Here is a 20,689-nt window from a genome sequence, read left to right as displayed (position 1 = left end):
TGCACACAAACTAGAAAATCTAGAGGAAATGAATACATTTCTGAAAACGTACAACCATCCTAGATTAAATCAGGAAGAAATAGAAACCCTGAACAGACCAATAGCAAGCAGTGAGACAAAATCACTGATAAAAAAAATTGCCAACAAAAAAATCCAGGACCAGATGAATTCACAGGTGAATTCTACCTGACATTCAAAAAATTGGTACCAATCCTGCTGAAAGTATTCCTAAAGATTGAGAAAGAGGAATTTCTCCCTAAATCATCCTATGAAGCCTGTATCACCATAATACCAAAATCAAGAAAGGACATAAAAAAAGAAAATAGTAGACCCGTATCACTGATGAACATAGATGCAAAAATCTTCAAGAAAATACTAGATAACCAAATCTGATAGTGCATCAAAAAGATAGTACAACATGATCAAGTGGGTTTTATCCCAGGGATGCAAGGATGGTTTAACATACATAAGTCAATAATTTTGATACATCACATAAACAGATTTAGAAACAAAAACCCTATGATCATCTCAATAGATGCAGAAAAAGCATTTGATAAAATATAGCATTCCTTTATGTTAACAGCCCTCAACAAAGTAGGCATAGAAGGAACTTACCTCAAAGTAATAAAAGCCATGTATGACAAACCCACAGCCAACATAATACTGAATGGGAAAAAGTTGAAATCATTCTCCCCGAAAACTGGAAGAAGGTAAGGATGCCCACTTTTACCACTTCTATTTGACATAGTACTAGAACTTCTAGGCAGAGCAATCAGGAAAAACAAATAAATAAAGGGCATCCAAATTGGAAAAAAAGAAGTCAAACTGGTGCTATTCACTGATGATACAATCGTGCACCTAGAAAACCCTAAAGACTCATCCAAAAGGCTACTAGATCTGATCAATGAATTCAGTAAAGTTTTAGGTTACAAAATCAATGTAGAAAAATCAGTAGCACTGCTATGTACACCAACAACAACCAATATGGAAATCAAATCAAGAACTCAATCCCTTTTACAATGGCTGCAAAAATAAAAAAATAAAATACCTAAGAATATACTTAACCAAGGAGGTAAAAGATCTCTACAATAAAAACTACAAATGGAAACACATCCCATGCTCATGGATAGGAAGAATCAATATTGTGAAAATGACTGTACTGCCCAAAGCAATCTACAAATTCAATGTAATTCCCAGCAAAATACTATCATTTTTCACAGAGCTAGAAAAAAACCCTAAAATTTGTATGGAACCAAAACAGAGCCCACATAGACAAAGCAATAGTAAGCAAAAAGAACTAATCTGGAGACATCACGTTACTGGACCTCAAATTATATTACAAGGCTATAGTTACCAAAACATCATGGTACTGGTATAAAAATAGGCACTTAGACCAAATGTAACAAAATGGAGAACTCATAAGTAAAGCCAAATACTTACAGCTATCTGATCTTTGACAAAGCATGCAAAAATGTAAATTGGGGAATGGACTCCCTATTCAATAAATTGGCTGGGAAAGCTGGCAAGCCACATGTATCAGAATGAAACTGGATCCTCATCTCTCACCTTATATAAAAATCAACTCAAGATGGATGAAAGACTTAAAACTAAGTCCTGAAATCATAAAAATTATAGAAGACAACATTGGAAAAACTCTTCTAGACATTGGCTTAGGTAAAGAACTTATGAATAAGACCCCAAAAGCAAATGACACAAAAACAGAAATAAATAAATGGGACCTAATTAAACTAAAAAGCTTCTGCACAACAAAAGAAATAATCAGCAAACAGACAACCCACAGTCTGTGGGAGAAAAATATTTACAAACTATGCATCTGACAAAGGACTAGTATCCAGGATCTACAAGGAACTCAAATCAGCAAGAAAAAACAAAACAAAACAATAATCCCATCAAAAAGTGAGCAAAGGACATGAATAGACGTTTCTCAAAAGAAGATATACAAACAGCCAACAAACGTGAATAAATGCTCAACATCACGAATCATCAGGGAAATGCAAATTAAAACCACAATGAGATGTCACCTTACTCCTGCAAGAATAGCAATAATAAAAGAGTCAAAAAACAATAGATATTGGCATGGATGTGGTGAAAAGAGAACACTTTTACAATGCTGGTGGGAATGTAAATTAGTATAATCAGTATGGAAAGCAGTATGGAGATTACTTAAAGAACTAAAAGTAGATCTACCATTCACTCCACTACTGGGTATCTACCCAAAGGAAAAGAAGTCATTATATGAAAAATACATATGTACATGCATGCTTATAGCAGCACAATTCACAATTGCAAGAATATGGAACCAATCTAAGTGCCCACTGACCAACAAGAGGTTAAAGAAAATGCGTTATTATACACCATGGACTACTATTCAGCCATAAAAAGAAACAAAATAATGTTTATTGCAGCAACTTGGATGGAACCAGAGGCCATTATTCTAAGTGAAGTAACTCACTAATGGAAAACAAAATAACATATATTCTCATTTATAAGTGGGAGCTAAGCTGTGAGGATGCAAAAACATGCAGGGTGATATAATGGACTATGGGGACTTGGAGAAGGAAGGTTGGGAGGAGGGTGAGGGATAGAAGAAAATACATTGCATACAGTATACACTGCTCAGCTGATGGATGCACTAAAAATCTGAGAATTCACTACTAAAAAACTAATCCATGTAACCAAAATCCACCTGTACCCCCAGAACTATTGAAGTTTTTATAAAAATTATACAAAAAATCCTTTCCTCTTAATACTGCTTTAGCTGTGTCTCAGGGATTCTGGAAAGTTGTATCTTTGTTTTAATTAGTTTCAAATTTTTTAAATTTCTGCCTTAATTTCATTTTTTAACCCAAAAGTCATTCAGAAGCAGGTTGTTTAATTCCCATGCAATTATATGGTTTTGAGATGTATATCTGGTATTGCTATATGTTTTTATTGTTCTGTGGTCTGAGAATGTGGTTGGTATGATTTCATTTCTTTTAAATTAGTTAAGAATTGCTTTTCCGCCAAGCATGTGGTTGATCTTAGACTATGTGCCATGTGCAGATAAGAATAATATGTATTCTGTTGTTGCTGGGTGGAGTATTCTGTAGATATCTCTTAGGTTCATTTGGTCAAGTGTCAAGTTTTGGTCCTGAATATCTTTGTTAGTTTTCTGCCTCATGATCTAACATTGTTTGTGGGATGTGAGGTCACTCACTATTATTGTATGGTTATCTAAGTCTCTTCATAGGTCTCTAAAGGCTTGTTTTATGAATCTTTATACTCCAGTCTTAGGTGCATACATATTTAGGATAGGTAAGTCTTCTCTCTGAATTGAAACCTTTCTCATTATGTAATGCCCTTCCTTGTCCTTCCTGATGATTCTTGGTTTAAAGTCTATTTTGTCTGAAACAAGAATAGCAACTCCTATTCTCTTTTGTTTTCCATGTGCTTGATAGATCTTTCTCCATTCCTTTACTCTGAGCTGGTGGGTGTCATTGCATGTGAGATATGTCTCTTGAAGACAGCATACAGTTTGGTCTTGCTTCTTTATCCAACTTCCCACTCTGTGTCTTTTAAGTGGGGCATTTAGCCTGTTTACATTCAAAGTTAATATTGATTTGTAAGGGTTTGATCCTATCGTTGTGTTGTTAACTGATTTTTATGTAGACTTGATTGTATAGTTGCTTTATAAAGTCACAGAGCTATATACTTAACTGTGTTTTTGTGGTGGCAGGTAATCATCTTTCATTTCCGTGTTTAGCACTCCATTAAGGACCCCTTGTAAGGCAAGTCTGGTGGTAGTGAATTCCCTTAGCATTTGTTTGTCTGAAAAGGTTTTTATTTCTCCTTCACTTATGAAGCTTAGTTTAGCTGAATGTGGAATTCTTGGTTGGAATTTCTTTTCTTTAAGGATGCTTAATGTAGGCCCTCAATCTCTTCCAACTTGTAAGATTTCTGCTGAAAGGTCTATTGTTAGCCTGATGGGGTTCCTTTTGTATTGACCTGCCTCTTCTCTTTAGCTGCATTTAAGATTTTTTTCTTTGAAATTGACTTTGGAGAATCTGATGACTATGTGTCTTATGGATGGTAATCTTTTAGCCTCACAGGGGCTCTCGGAATTTTTGTGGACAGTATCCTCAAATATGTTATCCAAGTTGCTTACTCGCTCTCCTACACTTTCAGGAATACCAGTGAGTCATAGGTTTGGTCTCTTTATATAATCTCACATTTCTCAGAGGTTTTGTCCATTTTTTAAAATTCTTTTTTATTTTTGTCTGCCTGCATTGAAGTAGTGACCTTTGACTTCTGAGATTCTTTCCTCAGCTTAGTCTATTCTGTTATTAATGCCTCTAGTTGCATTCTGAAATTCCTATAGTGAATTTTTCATTTCCAGAAGTTCAGCTTTGTTTTTCCATAAAATGAATGTTGCTTTTCAGCTCTGTGACCATTTCACTGTTTTTCTTTGATTGTGTTTCAACCTTCTCCTGTATTTCAGTGAGCTTCCTTGCCATCCACATTCAGAATTCTGTATCTTTTATTTCAACCATTTCAGTATGGCTAACAACCATTGATGGAAAGCTAATATATTCTTTTGGAGGTAAGAAGATACTCTGGCTTTTAGAGTTGCCAGGGTTCTTGTACTGGTTATTTCTCATCTCATCTTTGTGGACTGATGCTTCTTTAATCTTTGAAGTTGCTGTCTTTTGGATGGGGCTTTTCACTTTTATATTATTTGATGTCCTTGAAGGTTTAGTCAATTGGCTTCATTTCTGGATACTTGCAGGAGGCCAAGACTCAGCTTAGCACTCCTGGACTGTGTGTTCTAACCCTGAGGGGATGAAACTAGGCCTGCAGCTTTGTTCTCTGTCTCCTCAAGATTAAGCACCAGCTGTGCTCGAGGGCTCCAGGTGTTTCCAGTCCACTGGCAACAACACTGCGACTGGGGCTGCCAGAAAAAGCACTCTGGTGTGTTGTTGGTTGGACCAAGTGTGCATACATGCTGCCTGGATGGTGGGGGTCCTTGTGCACATTCTGGTGGGGTGGAGGCAAGTCCACACATGTGTGCATGCCAGTGGGTAGTGGCAGGGTCCCAAGTATGTGCACCATGGCAGGGTAGCAAGGGGAGGCTGTGGACAAATACACTCCAGCAGAGAAGGCTGTGGCCAGGCTGCACACTGGTAGGGTTCTTCCTAAATTACTCTGACAGATAGGCAGGGTCTGCAAGTGAAAGGACTATGGTAGTGGTTACTACCAAGCTGAGGCTGTACTGTAAGCAGATATTGCCAGAACCCAGCAGACAGGGGAGTTCTCAGACAAGATTAGCCCCATCCCACAGGCAAGACAGCCCTGCTCAGCCCAGGCCCCACAGTTAACCAAGGCTGAAGCCTCCTAGAGAAGTATGGCAAGCCTTGGGGGATGGGCACCCATGGCTGAACTCCACTGCAGCCATTCTTGTGCCAAACATTCTGGCCACCATGCAAGCTGGAGTTCTGTATATGCCAACTTTCCAGGCAGTTCCCCTTGCCAACTCAGATGTCCATGGAGATTGTGAGGTCTCTCACAGCTAGAATCCTAGAGATCCATGGCAACAGTGGGCTACTTTCTGTCTATTTTACTCATCTCTTCCCTAGGAGCCCCTTGAGGCCAGGAATGAGTCCTGGTGCTCAGCAACCCTGTGCATGATTCCTAGTTTCCTTCCCTTTCAAACTGGGGTTGGTATCCTCCCTCTGTCCGCTCACAATGCATTCTTTCTGTAGATCTGCTTAGAGTGTGACAGTCTACTTGATGGTCTGGTCTTTCTCAGTGGGAGAAGCTCTTCCTGGCTGCATCTAGTCAGCCATCTTGTCAGGGTCTGCTCATATATTTTCTTCCAACAGCTTTATAGTTTTAGCTCTTATGCTTATGTCTATGATCCATTTTGAACTAACTTTTGTCTGTGGTGTTGTTCTAGTTACCATTTGTTGGAAAGATAACTCTGTCTCTCATTGAATCTTCTTGCTACCCTTGTCAAAAATTACTTGACCATAAATGCAATGTGTTCCGTTTCTACTTTTTAACATAGAAAGTTTTGAGAGTCTAGGAAACTACTGGTGACAAAACTCTGTTACATAGGACTGCAGTCAAACCAAGTCTCTCTAGAGCTGCCTGTGTCCCAGAGCCATATGTTACACAGCCAGCCTCTAGTTAGCTCACTTAGTTATATCTTTCAAGTATCTAATGAATTGGAGAGTTAGGGTAGAAGAGAAGTAATGATAATAATGATAATAAGAATAGTAAATTTTGAGAACCTACTGTGCATCATGGACTATTTAAAGCATGCATTGTCTCATATAATTCTCACAACCATCTTACCCAGGTTGGTACTATTGAAGAAAGAGAGCAATGAAAAAAAGTGATGCATGGAAATTAAGAAACTTATTCAAGGTGACTAATCCAGGAAATGGTAAAATAAGGCAGTAAAGCCAGATGATGTACCTCTAGAGTTTGCCCAATCAGTTACTACTCTAGACTCCATTAAATAATCAAGAATTCACCAGTTTTCCAAAGTAATTGATTTGTTTTTATTTTGTTACCACTTTGTGACTCTCAAATGCAGAGGAGCCTAGGTCTTGAAGTGAGCCACTTCATAGAAACCATTGAATTTGATAAAACAGCTAATATTCTGAATTTTACTCCAGAATTTTAAAGAGGAAACCATAATTCCTTTGCATAGGATTCATTAAATCAGTGAATAGAAGTGCCCACAACAGTGCCCTGAATGTGAAGGTTGGTTATGGATATGTGGTTGGGAAAGATCATGGCTTTTGGAGCCAAATAACCATGAATCTAATGAGTGACATGGGCTAGGATCTTACCTCTATCAGCTGTCATATATGAAGTGGGAACAGTGAAAATATTCAGGATTGCTATGAGAATTTACTGATAATATAACTGCCTGGCACAATGCCTACCACATAGAACAAGTTCAATAAGTGCTATTTTTGCTTTATTATGATGATGGTTATTTTCTCCAAATAGGAAATAGGTTCCAAAACATGGCTGAAAACATGTTTAACTCACAGTTGGAATGGCAAACAGAAGTATTATTGTATACTTTTCAGTAGAGTTAGGGAAAATATACTATACTACTTTCTGGAAGCTCAACCCTACTTTCTATCTGCCTTATCTCCTAACTTGAATGCTTGGGTGCCCACAGCCCTTTTGCATTAAATTTTACATTGATTTTTATGACCCTGTTATTCCATGTAATATCTGAGTACTCCGACTTCTCAGTATCTCTCTCCCCCTCCCTGGTGTGGTATGAAATAAAGTTCATAGCAGCATTATAATAGATCAGCCAGAATCCAAAAGTGGAGGTTACCAAGTAATTATCTGAAGGAGACTCCAAAAATGTCTATTTTTATGTTCATATATAAAAATGGTTTTAAAGTTAGGGCAAGCCAAAACATGTCCCAGTTTATGTTCTCAGAGATTGTGACTTCAAATGCTATTCTCTGTCATTTTTTTCTTCACTCAAAAAAGAAATAATAAACAGAGCCAAAGTAACCAAGGTCTTGGTTGGGGCTCAATCCTTAAGAAGGGTGGAGCTCTTTTCTTTCTTTGGGGGTGGGGGTGGGAGTTGGGTTGGCAGACAGGTGCTGTTCTCTGGAATGGGTACCCCATCTTTATAGACTGCCTCCAGGACCCACATCTGTCTCCTATTATGATATAATCTTTGGCCCATCTGTTCTATTTATAAACCCTCTGGGGCATTTTAATGTTGACCCTTAATATGAGCTCAACTTAATGTTAGGAAAGGATATTTAACTAACCTTTGCTCTTAGAAATTGCTAAAACTGTCCATTAATCTATCCTTCATACTCAGGTACCTATCTTCTATCCACATTACCATCTCTGCCAAGCAGGTAAAATGCAGAGGCTTTTGAAAAAATTGGATCCATTGGGATGTAGAGGACTAGTTGTCCTGAAATTAGCAAAAATCCTGGGGACCAGCTAGGTCAGTATTTTCTTACCAGGGATGCTTCTATACCCAGAGAATCCCAGAATCAGCTTACTTATTGAAATCCCTAACAATGACCTTTTCCATAATTCTCATGCCTGCTGGCAAACACAATGAGCTGCCTTCTGCCAATTGTGTCTGCCCAAGGCTAGCAGAGTGATGATCTCAGATATAGAACTTCCCCCAGTCCCTTTTGTACCACGGGAATGCTTGATGATTGCTATTCTACTGCTGCCAGTTCCTTCTTCCTAGTGGGTTCTTATGGCTCTTTCTTTATCTTTAAGCATAATTAACTGGTTCAAAGTGTTAATGCTGCAATGCAGGCATATAAGTACTGCATCTCGGACCCAGGGAATTGGGAGCTCATCTCTCCTCACAGATGGCTGCATGGAAGTGTGAGGTGAAAGTAAGGCCTGCAATTCGACTTGTGAAGTGTCTTGGGACCCACACGATGGGTGTCTGGGGAGGCTGTAAGGCTATGATGATTAAACAAATGGGTGGTATTAGATTGTATCACATGCTGCTATCTTTTATTGTGCTATAAAATGGCTCATTTAGGGATAAATGGGAATTTAAACTTTTCTGCTGTGATCTGTTGTCCCATAGGTTTTTAACATAATTCAGTCACTCTCTCACCCCCTTATTCCTATACCCTCAACCCTCACATTGCTCACTTTTCTTTTCTTTTTCTTTTTCTCTTTCTTTCGCTTTCTCTTTTTCTCTTTCTTTCTTTCTCTTCGCTCTCTCTCTCTCTTTTCCCTTCCCTTCCCTCTTTCCTTTTCTTTCTTTATTTTTTTTCTTTCTTGAATCCAAACCTCTTAGTTCTGTCATCATTAATTATGGGAATTTTTTTACTAGGTTATTAAATTCTCTGAGGCTGTTCTTTTTGTCTCTAAAACTGAGATAATACCCATTTCATAAGGTTGTTGAGAGTTTAAATGAACTATAGTATTTATAGATAAAATCTTGCACTGCTCCTAAGCTTAATAGGTGCTCAGTTAATGTGAGTTGTTTTCTCTTTCTTCCTAAAAATTATATTGCAGAAAATGGATGGGGAGATCTGTGGCCTAATGCTTCAACCTTTGTGGGAACAGAAATTAGGGTGGCTGAATGATAGTTCAAATGTTCCCACTGCCTTACTAAAGTCTTCCCTGGATGGAAGAAGGGATACTAAAGTGGAGGTGACAGGACAAAATTTGTTTCAGGACAATAAAATCTACCAGTGTTACAGGCCAAACTGTGTCTCTACTCCGTATTTCTATGCTGAAGTCCTAACCTCCAGTGCCTCGTCAAGTGGTTATATTTGGAGATAGAGTCTTTAAAAAGATAACCGAGTTAAACTGAGGTCATTAGTTTAACTCATGAGGTGGGCTCCAATCCTGGTGTCTTTATAAGAGGAGGAGGTTAGGAAGGAAGACCCTGTTAAGACATCCAAAGAAGACAGCCATCTACCAGCCAAGGAAAAGGGCCTTAGGGGAGAACCAAACCAAAACAAAAGACCAGGAGTTGTGAGAGGCCTCCAAAATGGTAAGAAAATAAATTTATGTTGTTTTAAGCCACCCAGTCTGTAGTGCTTTTCAAAAGTAGCCCTAGGAAGCTAATTCTACGAGGAACTTATGGTCCATATTTCTGTAATTATAAAACTAATGTCGGCTACAGGAGGATAAAGCAGAAATATTTAGGTTATGAAGGGACCATAGTTTAGAAATATGAAGGGGGAACTGGGGGCTAAATATGTCATAAACTGACCAAGGAATGGTCTGACTATCTGGGTTACAAAATGTAAAAAGCTAAGCAATTGAAGACAAGGCATGCTTTGCCTCAGAGGCGACAGGCTGGTGTCAGCCATGCCTCTGCAGAATGCCTTTCCAGCAGCCGCTGAGAATTATCTCTGCCTTTTAATCCTCTCATTTCAGAGTTGTTTCAGGCAGATTATTCCTAAAAACCTCATGTAATTAATATCAATTATTTAGATTTGCTGCTTTAGTCAGTGTCAGATTTTTCAGCACAGGACAAGATGTTATTACTATTATTACTGCTAATTATGGAGTTGAAGAGCCTATATGACAGTTGGACTCAAAAATGGGAAAATCAAGGTTTAGTTATTGCTAAACTTTAGGAGCAGGAAAACTTGAAGTTGGAATCATTACTCTTTATCAAGGAGTTACCTTCCGGTAGTTCCTTGGGCTATGGGATGAGGGTTTGGCGATACACTGCCTGTGTTCCACCCCTGACTTTGCCCCATGTTAGCTATGTAACTTTGGCCGTGCATTGCTGTCTCTGTGCCTGTGTTTCCCCATTTGTAAAAGTGGGGTGATGTTAGGGTCTACTTCACCATGAAATTGCTGTGAAGTTTAAATGAGGTAATACATGTAAAGCCTTCAGAACAAGCCTTAGCACATGTAATTTCCAAACACACGAGAGATCGCATTATTAATATTGTTAAGATTCTATTCCAGAATGTACGCCAAGGGACCAGTGTGTAATATGGTAGATGAGGAGCTGGGTCAACTGAGATGTGAATTCCAGCTCTGTCACTCACAGGTCAAGTGAGCAAATTACCTGAGTTCTCTGAGGTTCGGTTCTCTCACTTGAAGAAAGGGGATAATAGTATTTACCTCACTGGAGTACCAGGTGTGTGATGAATATTAATTGCTCAGATTTGTTGAGTATTTGTGACTTCCCAGGTACTGTTCTGATAGCTTTATCCCATTCACTAAATTAACACTTTCTTCAAATCTATGTGATAGATACTATTACATTCATGTTCCAGACAAAGAAAGTAAGAATTGGAGAGGGTGAATGATTGGTTTGAGAAGTCACTCTGCTTCTCACTGGCAGTGCCAAACAATCTGACTCATCAGGCTTGCCACTAACTACCCTTATTTCCACTAAGGATTCTCCTACCTTTTCCTATTCCCATCCAGCCTCTCATCTGATTTCTAACTCTGATGTCCTACTCCTAGGGAACTGAAACTTACACTTTTGCTAAAACCTTCAGCAACCATTAGATTGAATACATGATATATTGGCCACTTACTGACATGCACGTTGTTCCCAATTTTTTTAAAGGAGTTTTAATAATAAAATCAATTAGAAAACTCTAATGGCAGCCCATTTTCTCAGAATGCCCTGTGCTACATAGATCTCCTGAGTGAACGTTCTGTTCACTTTGGAATTACATTGCTCTCTGCTAGTGTAATCACCCATTTATTCATAAAAGAAATATTTATTCAGCTGACAGTAGATACTAGAGGCTGTTCTGGGTTCTGGAAATAAAGCGTTGACAAAAACATTAAAGGATTCCTGCCCTAATAGAATATTCTAGAGGAAGAGAGATATAAATATAAACATAACATCTAAGTTTATTTTATAAAAATAAATTTTATATAGTTTTATATTCATATATATTAATATGTATATGTATGTTATATATAATGACTTTATATTTTATAAAAATATATTTTATAGTTTTATATTTATATATTTTTGTTATATATTATATAAAATGTAATTTATATAATATGTACATTTATAAAAATATTTTATATAATATATATATTATATATATATATATATATATATCCATTCATTTGTTCATTGTCTCTCTCCCTCCTGTAGAATGTTAGCTCCATTAGGGCAGGAATGTTTTAATGTTTTTGTCACTGCTGTACTTCTAGAACTCAGAACAGCATCTAGTACCTAGTTGTCAGCTTAGTAAATATTTCTTCCATGAATGAATGGGTAACTACATCAGCAGAGAGTCATCTAATTGTATATGTAATGGTTATATAATGTATAATAGTTATATATATACACATATATATATATGTATATTATTATTTATTTTTTGAGATGGAGTCTCGCTCTTGTTGCCCAGGCTGGAGTGCAATGGTGCAATCTCAGCTCACTGCAAGCTCCGCCTCCCAGGTTCAAGTGATTCTCCTGCCTTAGCCTCTCAAGTAGCTGTGATTATAGGCACCTGCCACCACGCCCGGCTAATTTTTGTATTTTTAATAGAGACAGGATTTCACCATGTTGGCCAGTCTGGTCTCAAACTCCTGACCTCAGGTGATCCACCCACCTTGACCTCCCAAAGTGCTGGGATTACAGGCATGAGCCACTGTGCCCGGCCTATATCTATATTATATACAGAATATATAAATATAATGCCAGAGATCAGAAGTACTTTGGAAAGACAGGCTGGTATAGCAGCTAGGTGTAGACTCTGGAGCCAGACTCTTTGATTTAATGTCAGCTCTGTCTCCTGCCAACTGCGTGACCTTGGGCAGATTTTAACCTCTCTGTGCCTTTATTGTCTTCTCTGTAGAGTAGGGGTGACAATAATCTCATAGCATTGTTATGAAACTTAAATGAGTTAACATTGTAATCGCACTTATATGAATGTATTCTTTATACATGCTTGATAAATAAATGGAGAGAAAAGTAAAGCGGAGAAGGATATAGTGAGTGTTAGAAGGGATGCCATTCAGTTTATAAGAGGGAGATCACTAAGAAGGTGACGTTTTGCAGTAGAGGAGCACTTCTATGCTTTCTAAGCAGAGTGAACCAGAAGAGTCATTACTCTGATGTGGAAATTTGCAGGACATGTTTGAATAATAGCTTGGATATGGGATATGAGAGAAAGGAAATAATCAAAGAGGGCTGCAAGGACTTCGGCCTAAAGAGGGCTAACTGAGATGAGGAGATTGGGGTGCAGCAGGAGATTAGGGTGAGAGAAGATGGGGAGCACATGTTAGGTTTGAGGTGTGTCTTGGAAATCTTAACAGAGACATAGAAAGGTGGCCACAGGAGTCTGGAGTCTAAGACAGAGGCTCACGCTGGAAATAAGTTTCAGAGTCCTTGACATCTGCATGATGTTTAAAGTCAAGGGACTGTATGGAGCACCAAGGGAGTGAGGGTAGATAAGAAAGAGGAGCAAGAATGGAGCCCTGGAACATCATCCTGAAATTAAGAGACTGGAGAAAAGGGGAGATATTAGCCAAGTCTGCTGAGAAATGGCCAGTGTAATGGGAAGAAAATCAAGAAAGCATAGTGTCTTGGAAGCAAAGTGAAAGGGGAAAAAAAGTGTTTGAATTAGAAGGGAAGGATCAACTGCCTAAATACTGATGACAAGTCAAGTAAAATTCGCTGAGCATTGACCATTGGTTTGGATAATGTAGAGGTAATTGACAACCTTGACAAATATGGTTTTGGTGGACTGGCAAGAGCATATACATCGCTGAATTTAAGACACTTAACAAGTAATTGGAGGAGAGGAATTAGACACTGAGTACAGGCAAATCCTTCAAATAATTTTGCTATTTATTATTTAATTTTAAATGTAAATTATTTAAACTTATATAAATTTGCTGTAAGAGCTGGGGAGGTCAAGTACAAATGTTAAAGAGTGAACAAATACAATGGTGAGTGAAGAAGTTCTCTTATGATTGTTTAATTATAAGCTGAAAGGAAGAGTTAGGGAAAAGACGTTAGAGGTTGGAAGAAAAGGGAAAAAGTATGAAAGTGTTCTCCTGCAGAGTGAGTGATGGGATCAAGGATTTGCCATGAGATTGCTGGATATTAGTAAGAGCCCACTGGAAGCTCCTGACTACATAAAATGATGGAGGACAGTACATTTGTAAGTCATTCTACAGCCGTGTTCTACAGCCGGGATGCAAGCAGGAATTAGGCTGAGAGCTGGGTTTAATTAGGATTCTGGTTTTGCCAGTTGCATGCTATGAAGATCAAGATAAGCAAGGGAAATTAGGGTATATTTAAGGAGTGATTATAATGAGGGACAATGGAATTTAAACTAGGAAGAAGGGAAGAGACCACTGGGAAGAGAAAGTGCAACGGTGTTGTCAAGATTTTATTGGATGGCTGGGCGCAGTGTGCTCATGCCTGAAATCTCAGCAATTTGGGAGGCTGAGGTGGGCAGATCGCCTGAGGTCAGGAATTCGAGACCAGCCTTGCCAACATGGTGAAACCCTGTCTTTATTAAAAATACAACAATTAGTCAGGTGTGGTGGTGGGTGCCTGTAGTCCCAGCTGCTTGGGAGGCTGAGGCAGAAGAATCGATTGAACCTGAGAGGTGGAGATTGCAGTGAGTTGAGATCACACCACTGCACTCCAGCCTGGGAGATAGAGTGAGATTCTGTCTTTAAAAAAAAGATTTCATTGGAGTTAAGCCATCTGAAATAACTATCGGGAAAGAAAGGAAGTGGTGGTCAGAGAGTGGGGTGCATAGAACTATGACTGTGGATGGGCTGTGGCTCTTGGTAGTGATGGGGTCAATATTATGAGCCTAAAAGTAGAGGCTGAGGTAGAGTGAAGAACAAAACCAGGAGGAAAAAAGCTCAAGGAATTGAATTCTGAGTGTGGAGAATGTCTTTACATGTGTAGGAAAAATTAAAAAAAAAATCAGTGAGTAAGAGTTGTGTGGAGGGCAGGACACAAGCTGGAGGGAAAATATTAAGGGAGCACACAGGAGTCAAGAATAACTGAAACAAGGAGCAGATGTTCTTTATATAATCTGATGTCAAGCGATTCAAAGTTGGAGGTTTTAGGGCTAGAAGGGAAACGCAGAGGGAGAAAAGTCTGAAGAGGAAGTGAGGAGCAAGGAAGATTCCCTCTTCACTGCTAGCTACCACTTGAGAGAGCTGCAGGGAAAGCAGCTCTCAGGGAGACTCTGGTTTCAGTGACAGTGAGAAGTCAAAAGGGAAATTCAGACAAAAGTTTGGGAATATAGGAGGTGAGCTGGTGCGCTGGCTCACGCCTGTAATCCCAGCAATTTGGGAGGCCGAGGCGGGAGGATCACTTGAGCCCAGGAGTTCAGAAATATAGGAGATTATGTTGCCAATGGGCTGGGAATTCCAGGGGGTGAAGTGAAAGGTTTCAGAAGCCAGGGAGTCGTGGATGCGGGGAATAGAGGATGTGACATGCAAAGCCTTTCGGGGATTGAACTAAGAGGGCTGAAGATGACCTGTAATTTGGGAGCTTCTTGTAATATAAACTAGAATAAGGGGCAACATGAGATTAATTCCTAGTGGACTTAAAGTATGTGATAGTGAATATTGGGGGCAGGCAAGTTTACATTCTGGGATACCTTCTAGATCTCCATGGATGGAGGCCAGGGGTGGAGAAAGTGTGGAATTAGTCTGTAAGCATGCACATCTGCCTTAATGACTGGTGGGGAAGGGTGGAGTTATTCAGTGTGCAGGGCTCTTCTCTGACAATCGTGGGTGGAACTGAGTAGGTTTGGGGACCTTCGGCAATACTCCCTGCACCTAGACCCCTCTTAATACTCATCAATGGACACTGAATAAATTCATGCAAAGTTGCATTGACTAATGAAGTTAGGCACCCATTGACCTACCTGCTGGTAGTTTCAAGGCTGAAAGTTTTCACACTGTGGTTAAATAGACTACACAGCTGGCTGTGTTGTACTGAGGACTCTTTAGAGGGGGAAATGCTACTGGCAATCCATCAAAAGCAGATGTCTGCAGTACCAGGCAGTGCTTTAAAAATCCCTTAGGCAGTGGCCACAGGAAAATTAAAACTTCTTGCAATGAAATGCTAGTTTTCATATATGTCCCAGGGTAAGAATTCCTCGGATCTCCCTACACCCTAGTTTTGAGAGACATGGCAATACCATTCACTGCTTGATGGGCCTCCTTGTGACTCCTTCTGAGGGTAGCAAATGGCTGATTCCAAGGAAGTCACTTGGACTTCCTTGTGGTTACTGTTGATGCTAATTTGGCTCTGTTGTCAAAGTGCCTGCAATTCCCAGTGCTCTGCAGGATAGAAATACATAGGTTGATGGGCAGATAGATGACAAGTGGAAACATCAGGCAGGCTAAACTGTTGAGTTGTAAGTGAGAGGAGAGTAGATAGAGAACACTGACAGACAGCAAAGAAAAAAAGTGACAAAGAATAGATTCCCTAGAGGACAATTAGCACACCATGAAAACATACCCTAGTGAAACAACAGCTCTGAGTTCTAAAGACAAATCTCAATTAAGGCTTCAGATGGTTCCCTGCTAAGAGTTGATAAATTCGTTTATTCTTCATAGCTAACTGCATAGTTCTTTCAAGCACCCATGTCCCCATCTGTTTCATTAACAGATTAACTTAAATCCATAAAATTAGCAAAGAAACAGAGCAACTGGCCTAAGATAAGTGACCAGAATTCATTCCTGGAGTAGCCTTCAGAAGAGCCTCTACAGGGGTAAAAACCGAAGAATCAAAGATATTTTTCAAGGATAAAATTTGCTTTGAGTTTTTCATTTGTTTTTCAGTATATGAAATATGAGTAAAAGACCAGGGATACAGAAATAAGTTGATTGCATTGTTTTTCCCTGTGATACTCAAAAGGTAACCACTAGAATTCCAACATAGCGCTGGCCCAAGTCACCTTTGAACTGGGAGATTCCCATGGAAATTCTAACAGAATAAACTCTGGTCAGTTTCTCCTTATCTTTTTAAAAATATAAGTGAGTGCAGATGAGAACTGAGCTACATTTGCTGTGTTACTGTCTGGACCTTGAAAGCAGGTAGAGTTGGATAAAAGGCAAAACAATGGACATTGTTAGGAAGTCCTTTGTCTTCTGCCTTCCAGTGGAGGGGGATTTTGTCCCTCTCACCAGCGGGGAAGAATGATTGGTTTTATTGGGTCCTGCTAAGAGCGGGAATAAAATTTAAAAAGGATAAATAATTGTAAGATTTGCCAAAACAGAGATCTTTGGTGAGCTTGGCCAGGAAAGGTTTTATGGAGTGGTAGGGACAGAAGTCAGATGAGAGTGGATTGAAGAGCATGGGAAAGGAGGAATTGGAGACAGCATGCATAAACAACACCAGAGAAGTCTGGCTATTAAAAATGAGGGATATAAGGCTACAGTTTGGATGGGGAAATGGAAGGTTAGTTACACTGAGATAGTGGAGCTTGTTTGCTAATGAGAGTAAGCCAGAAGGCAGACTGGAAGAAAGTGATGAAGCAGGAGACAGTGGGGGAAATTGAGGGAGGAAATTTCTGAGGAGGCCAGAGGAGAGAGAAATCCCTTCGACAAGAGGAGAAACAAAAAAGGAAAAAAAAGAAAATGAGAAAGGGTGAGACTTAGCCACTACAGTTGCCTGCCTGCTAGGACCGTGCAATGTTACTGATATACTGTGGTGGATGTTTACACAGAGAGATATATTCATTGTTGATTTGGACTTGATGGGTGCTTAATTTGGGCTTTCTCTCATATTGGTAAACTTTCTATTTGTAACCCAAATTTTGATTTTTTGAAGTGATAGAGGATTGCAAAAAAAATTATGTCTTTTGTAATAACCTGTTTTTTATGAACTCATCATTGCTTAGGGAAAAAAATATGTTGCATTTTCTAAGACAGCATCAACAGAATAGGGCAGGGAGAATATTATCTCTAAAAGCTTGTGCATCATCCTCTTAAAATGTTAATGTCCCATTTCCAGCTGAACAGATAAGCCTCTACTACTTGGATGCAACTAGTCCTAATGAATGCGAATGCCAGGCTCAAAAATAAAGAACCCGCTTTTGATTGCAGAAAGCATCTTTCACAAGGAAAAAAAAAAATAAGTCATTATTTAAAAATTGTTCCATTAGTGTACTATGAACAAAGGAGAGTGAGCTTGAAAAAATGAAACAGCTTTTATTTTTGAGCACTTTATTTTCAATGGCATTATAAACAAGATTCTTATGAAACTCTTCAAACAGAACATGAGGATGAAATATTGAGTTGCTTTGGTCCACTTATTGTCTGCCAGAATTGGTTTTGTTTTGCTTCCTTAATTCAGTTGCAAGTTGTTTTCTTGTTATTGTTGAGTAGGGGAAATGAAGGGGCATCTGGATGCTCTTCTGCTCTACAGGTTGCAATACGAAGTGGAGTTAAAGCAACTAGAAGGAGGTGTCAGTAACCAAGCTAAGAGAGGCTGGAAGAAAAACAATTCGTGCAGCAGAAAAGAAAGCCTTTTGAGCATTGTGATGTCAGAAGGTGACTTGGAAGATGATCTAAATGTTAAACTGGCAGTGAAGGTGAGTTTGCTTCTTTTTCCTGGGACACACTATTCCCTAATTTTAATTGAAGTAGATGTAGCAAATGTAAGGTTATTGCCACAGCCATTTTATACTTTTTGAGAATATATGTAATCATACCCACAAACACCCACACACATAAACATGCATATAAATGTCATTGATATGGATTTGTTCCTAAAAAGACGTGTAGCCTAATTTTGAGAACTGTGGTTTGGAGAAGGTTGAGAAGAATTTTCCCATTATTAATATGGACCCAGGCCAGCTTGAAGACAGACACTTAATCGTAATTTGTAGGTGCTCAAGTGGCTAAAATGAACATACAACATTGTTTAGCTCAACCCCAGAGCTAAGGAAACACATACCCTTTCCCCTTGGGGTAAAAAACTAGTTCTTAGGTTGAAATGATATCCTTGTCCCAGATTGCCCTCGTAGATCCACAAAAGAACACACACAGATCTGAATATGAATCAGCCCCCTCTATACACATTGCTTTTCTCTTATCTGTGCTATATTACTCACTACAATATATTATTCATAAATTATTATTTTGGTTCATGGTCTTTCTTTAGTAAACTCTAGCTACAAGTATAAAGGAGATGGAGGTCCTCTGCCAATATTTCCTTAGGGTTAGGAAATGTGATCACAGGATATATGAACACAGATGTATAATTCACCCAAAGCTGTGAAAGTCATAAGGCTGGCAAAGATACATCATACCTGAGAAATGAGACAGCCAGTGGTGCTCCTGCTGCCAGCTCTTTATACACTAACCAAGGATGATGAGCTTTCTAGTTATGGCCACGGAGTCATAACACACCAAATCAACAGTCAAATGTAATCCAACTAATGGTCAGCTCAATTACAAAATAAAACTAAGTAAGGGAAATTAATATTAGTTGTCCTTGTATGTCCTCTAAAGACTAACTGAAAAAAAAAACCAGTTAAAAATAAATTCATTTGTGGTAGTTCTAACCATTTTCTCTTCCTTTTATTATCTTTCTGCCCTAAAGTGTTTACTTTTTTCAAATTTCCTGTTGGAATCAATGAGGTAAGATGGAATTCACTACAGTCATAGTAAGGCAAGCTTACCTCAAGTGTTTGACTTATAAAGATCAAGGTTAAGTAAGAGACAGAAGCTGTAAGCAGAAGAACCCCCAGCAGCAGGTTAATCAGTGATATTAAGGTGTTGTTTGTTTGTTTGTTTGAGATGGAGTCTCACTCTGTCGTCCAGGCGGTAGTGCAGTGGCAAGATCTCGGCTCACTGCAACCTCCGCCTCCCAGGCTCAAGTGATTCTCCTGACTCAGCCACCCAAGCAACTGGGATTACAAGCATGCACCCCTACGCATGGCAAATTTTTGCATTTTTAGTAGAGATGGGGTTTCACCATGTTGGCCAGGCTGGTCTCAAACCCCTGGCCTCAAGTGATCTGCCCACCTTGGCCTCCCAAAATGCTAGAATTACAGGCATAAGCCGCTGTGCCTAGCCAGTGACATTAATGTTTAAAGAAAGAATCTTCCAACTAAGGCAGACCAAATGCAAACACACACACACACACACACACACAGATCCATAGAGACCCATGGTGGTTTATATCCCACTCACCTCCCAGCAGGATCCTAGGAGATGGTATCACAGTCCCAGTACAAGGGACATTCCTTGGGAGAGGCCCCCTTCCCTCTAGCCATTTATCTCCCTTGGCCCCACAACTCCTTCTCCTCCTTATCAAAGCAAAATACCTGGCTTGAGTCATCTTTGTCTAAAACAACAGTTAAGCTGAGCTTGCCTATTTGTCTTTCTAGTTCTTTTGTTGAAAGATTTAATTAAGAGGACATTGGGGCTGGGTGCGGTGGCTCATGGCTGTAATCCAAGCATTCTGGGAGGCCGAGGCGGGTGGATCATTTGAAGACAGGAGTTTGAGAGCAGCCTGGCCAACATGTTGAAACCCTGTCTCTACTAAAAATACAAAAAATTAGCCAGGTGGTAGTGGCATGTGCTTTTAATCACAGCTACTTGGGAGGCTGAGGCAGGAGAATCACTTGAGCCTGGGAGGTGGAGGTTGAGGTGAGCTGAGATTGCACCACTTCACTCCAGTCTGGGCGACCAAGTGAGGCTCTGTCTCAAAACAAAACAGAACAAAAACAAACAAAAAAACAGAAAAGAGGACATTGGGCCTAGAGGCTCCAATGCCTTGGGTAAGCAAACAAGCCTATTGTAAACAGAAACAGTTAAATGAAACTTACACGTAGCCAATCAGAAACCACTAACTTACTTCTAAGTAAGGGACTTTCCACTCTAACCAGTCAAAGCCTAGCCTTGCCCTTGCTTCTGTAAATATCTTATAAATGGTTTCTTCTCTGCCTCGCCACCCCATATCCCCCCATGGAGTGCTGAACTGCCTACAATGGAGTCCTGCCTGATTGGTGAATTTACAAATGCTCAAATAAACTCATTAAAATTTTAATATGCCTAAGTTTTTCTTGGAACAGTTCTAGAGAGTCATCTATTTCAATTGATACTTTCTTCAGAATCTGTTTTGTCCTTGGCCTGCCCTGAGATCCATTCCTACATTTTTCCTGGCCTGCCTTCCACACACCTGCATTATTTTGGCCTTTTAGGCTGAGATAGCCAT

The 20,689-nt window shown here is 39.4% G+C and overlaps 1 long non-coding RNA gene across 1 annotated transcript in view; it reads left to right on the top strand.

Moving 5' to 3' along the window:
• LOC134760219 (uncharacterized) overlaps positions 1-18,934 on the top strand; it is a 453,492-nt gene extending 434,558 nt beyond the window's left edge. Inside the window, exon 5 of the long non-coding RNA XR_010137232.1 lies at positions 17,891-18,934. This is a non-coding gene — a long non-coding RNA (uncharacterized LOC134760219). The remainder of the gene's footprint in view (positions 1-17,890) is intronic.
• The last annotated feature ends 1,755 nt before the right edge of the window (positions 18,935-20,689 follow it).

The sequence above is a fragment of the Pongo abelii genome, chromosome 16 (assembly GCF_028885655.2).
Source record: "Pongo abelii isolate AG06213 chromosome 16, NHGRI_mPonAbe1-v2.0_pri, whole genome shotgun sequence".
In the NCBI taxonomy this organism is placed as follows: domain Eukaryota; kingdom Metazoa; phylum Chordata; class Mammalia; order Primates; family Hominidae; genus Pongo; species Pongo abelii.
Note: the sequence above shows the minus strand (reverse complement) of the source record. Positions and strands in the feature narration are given on the sequence as shown.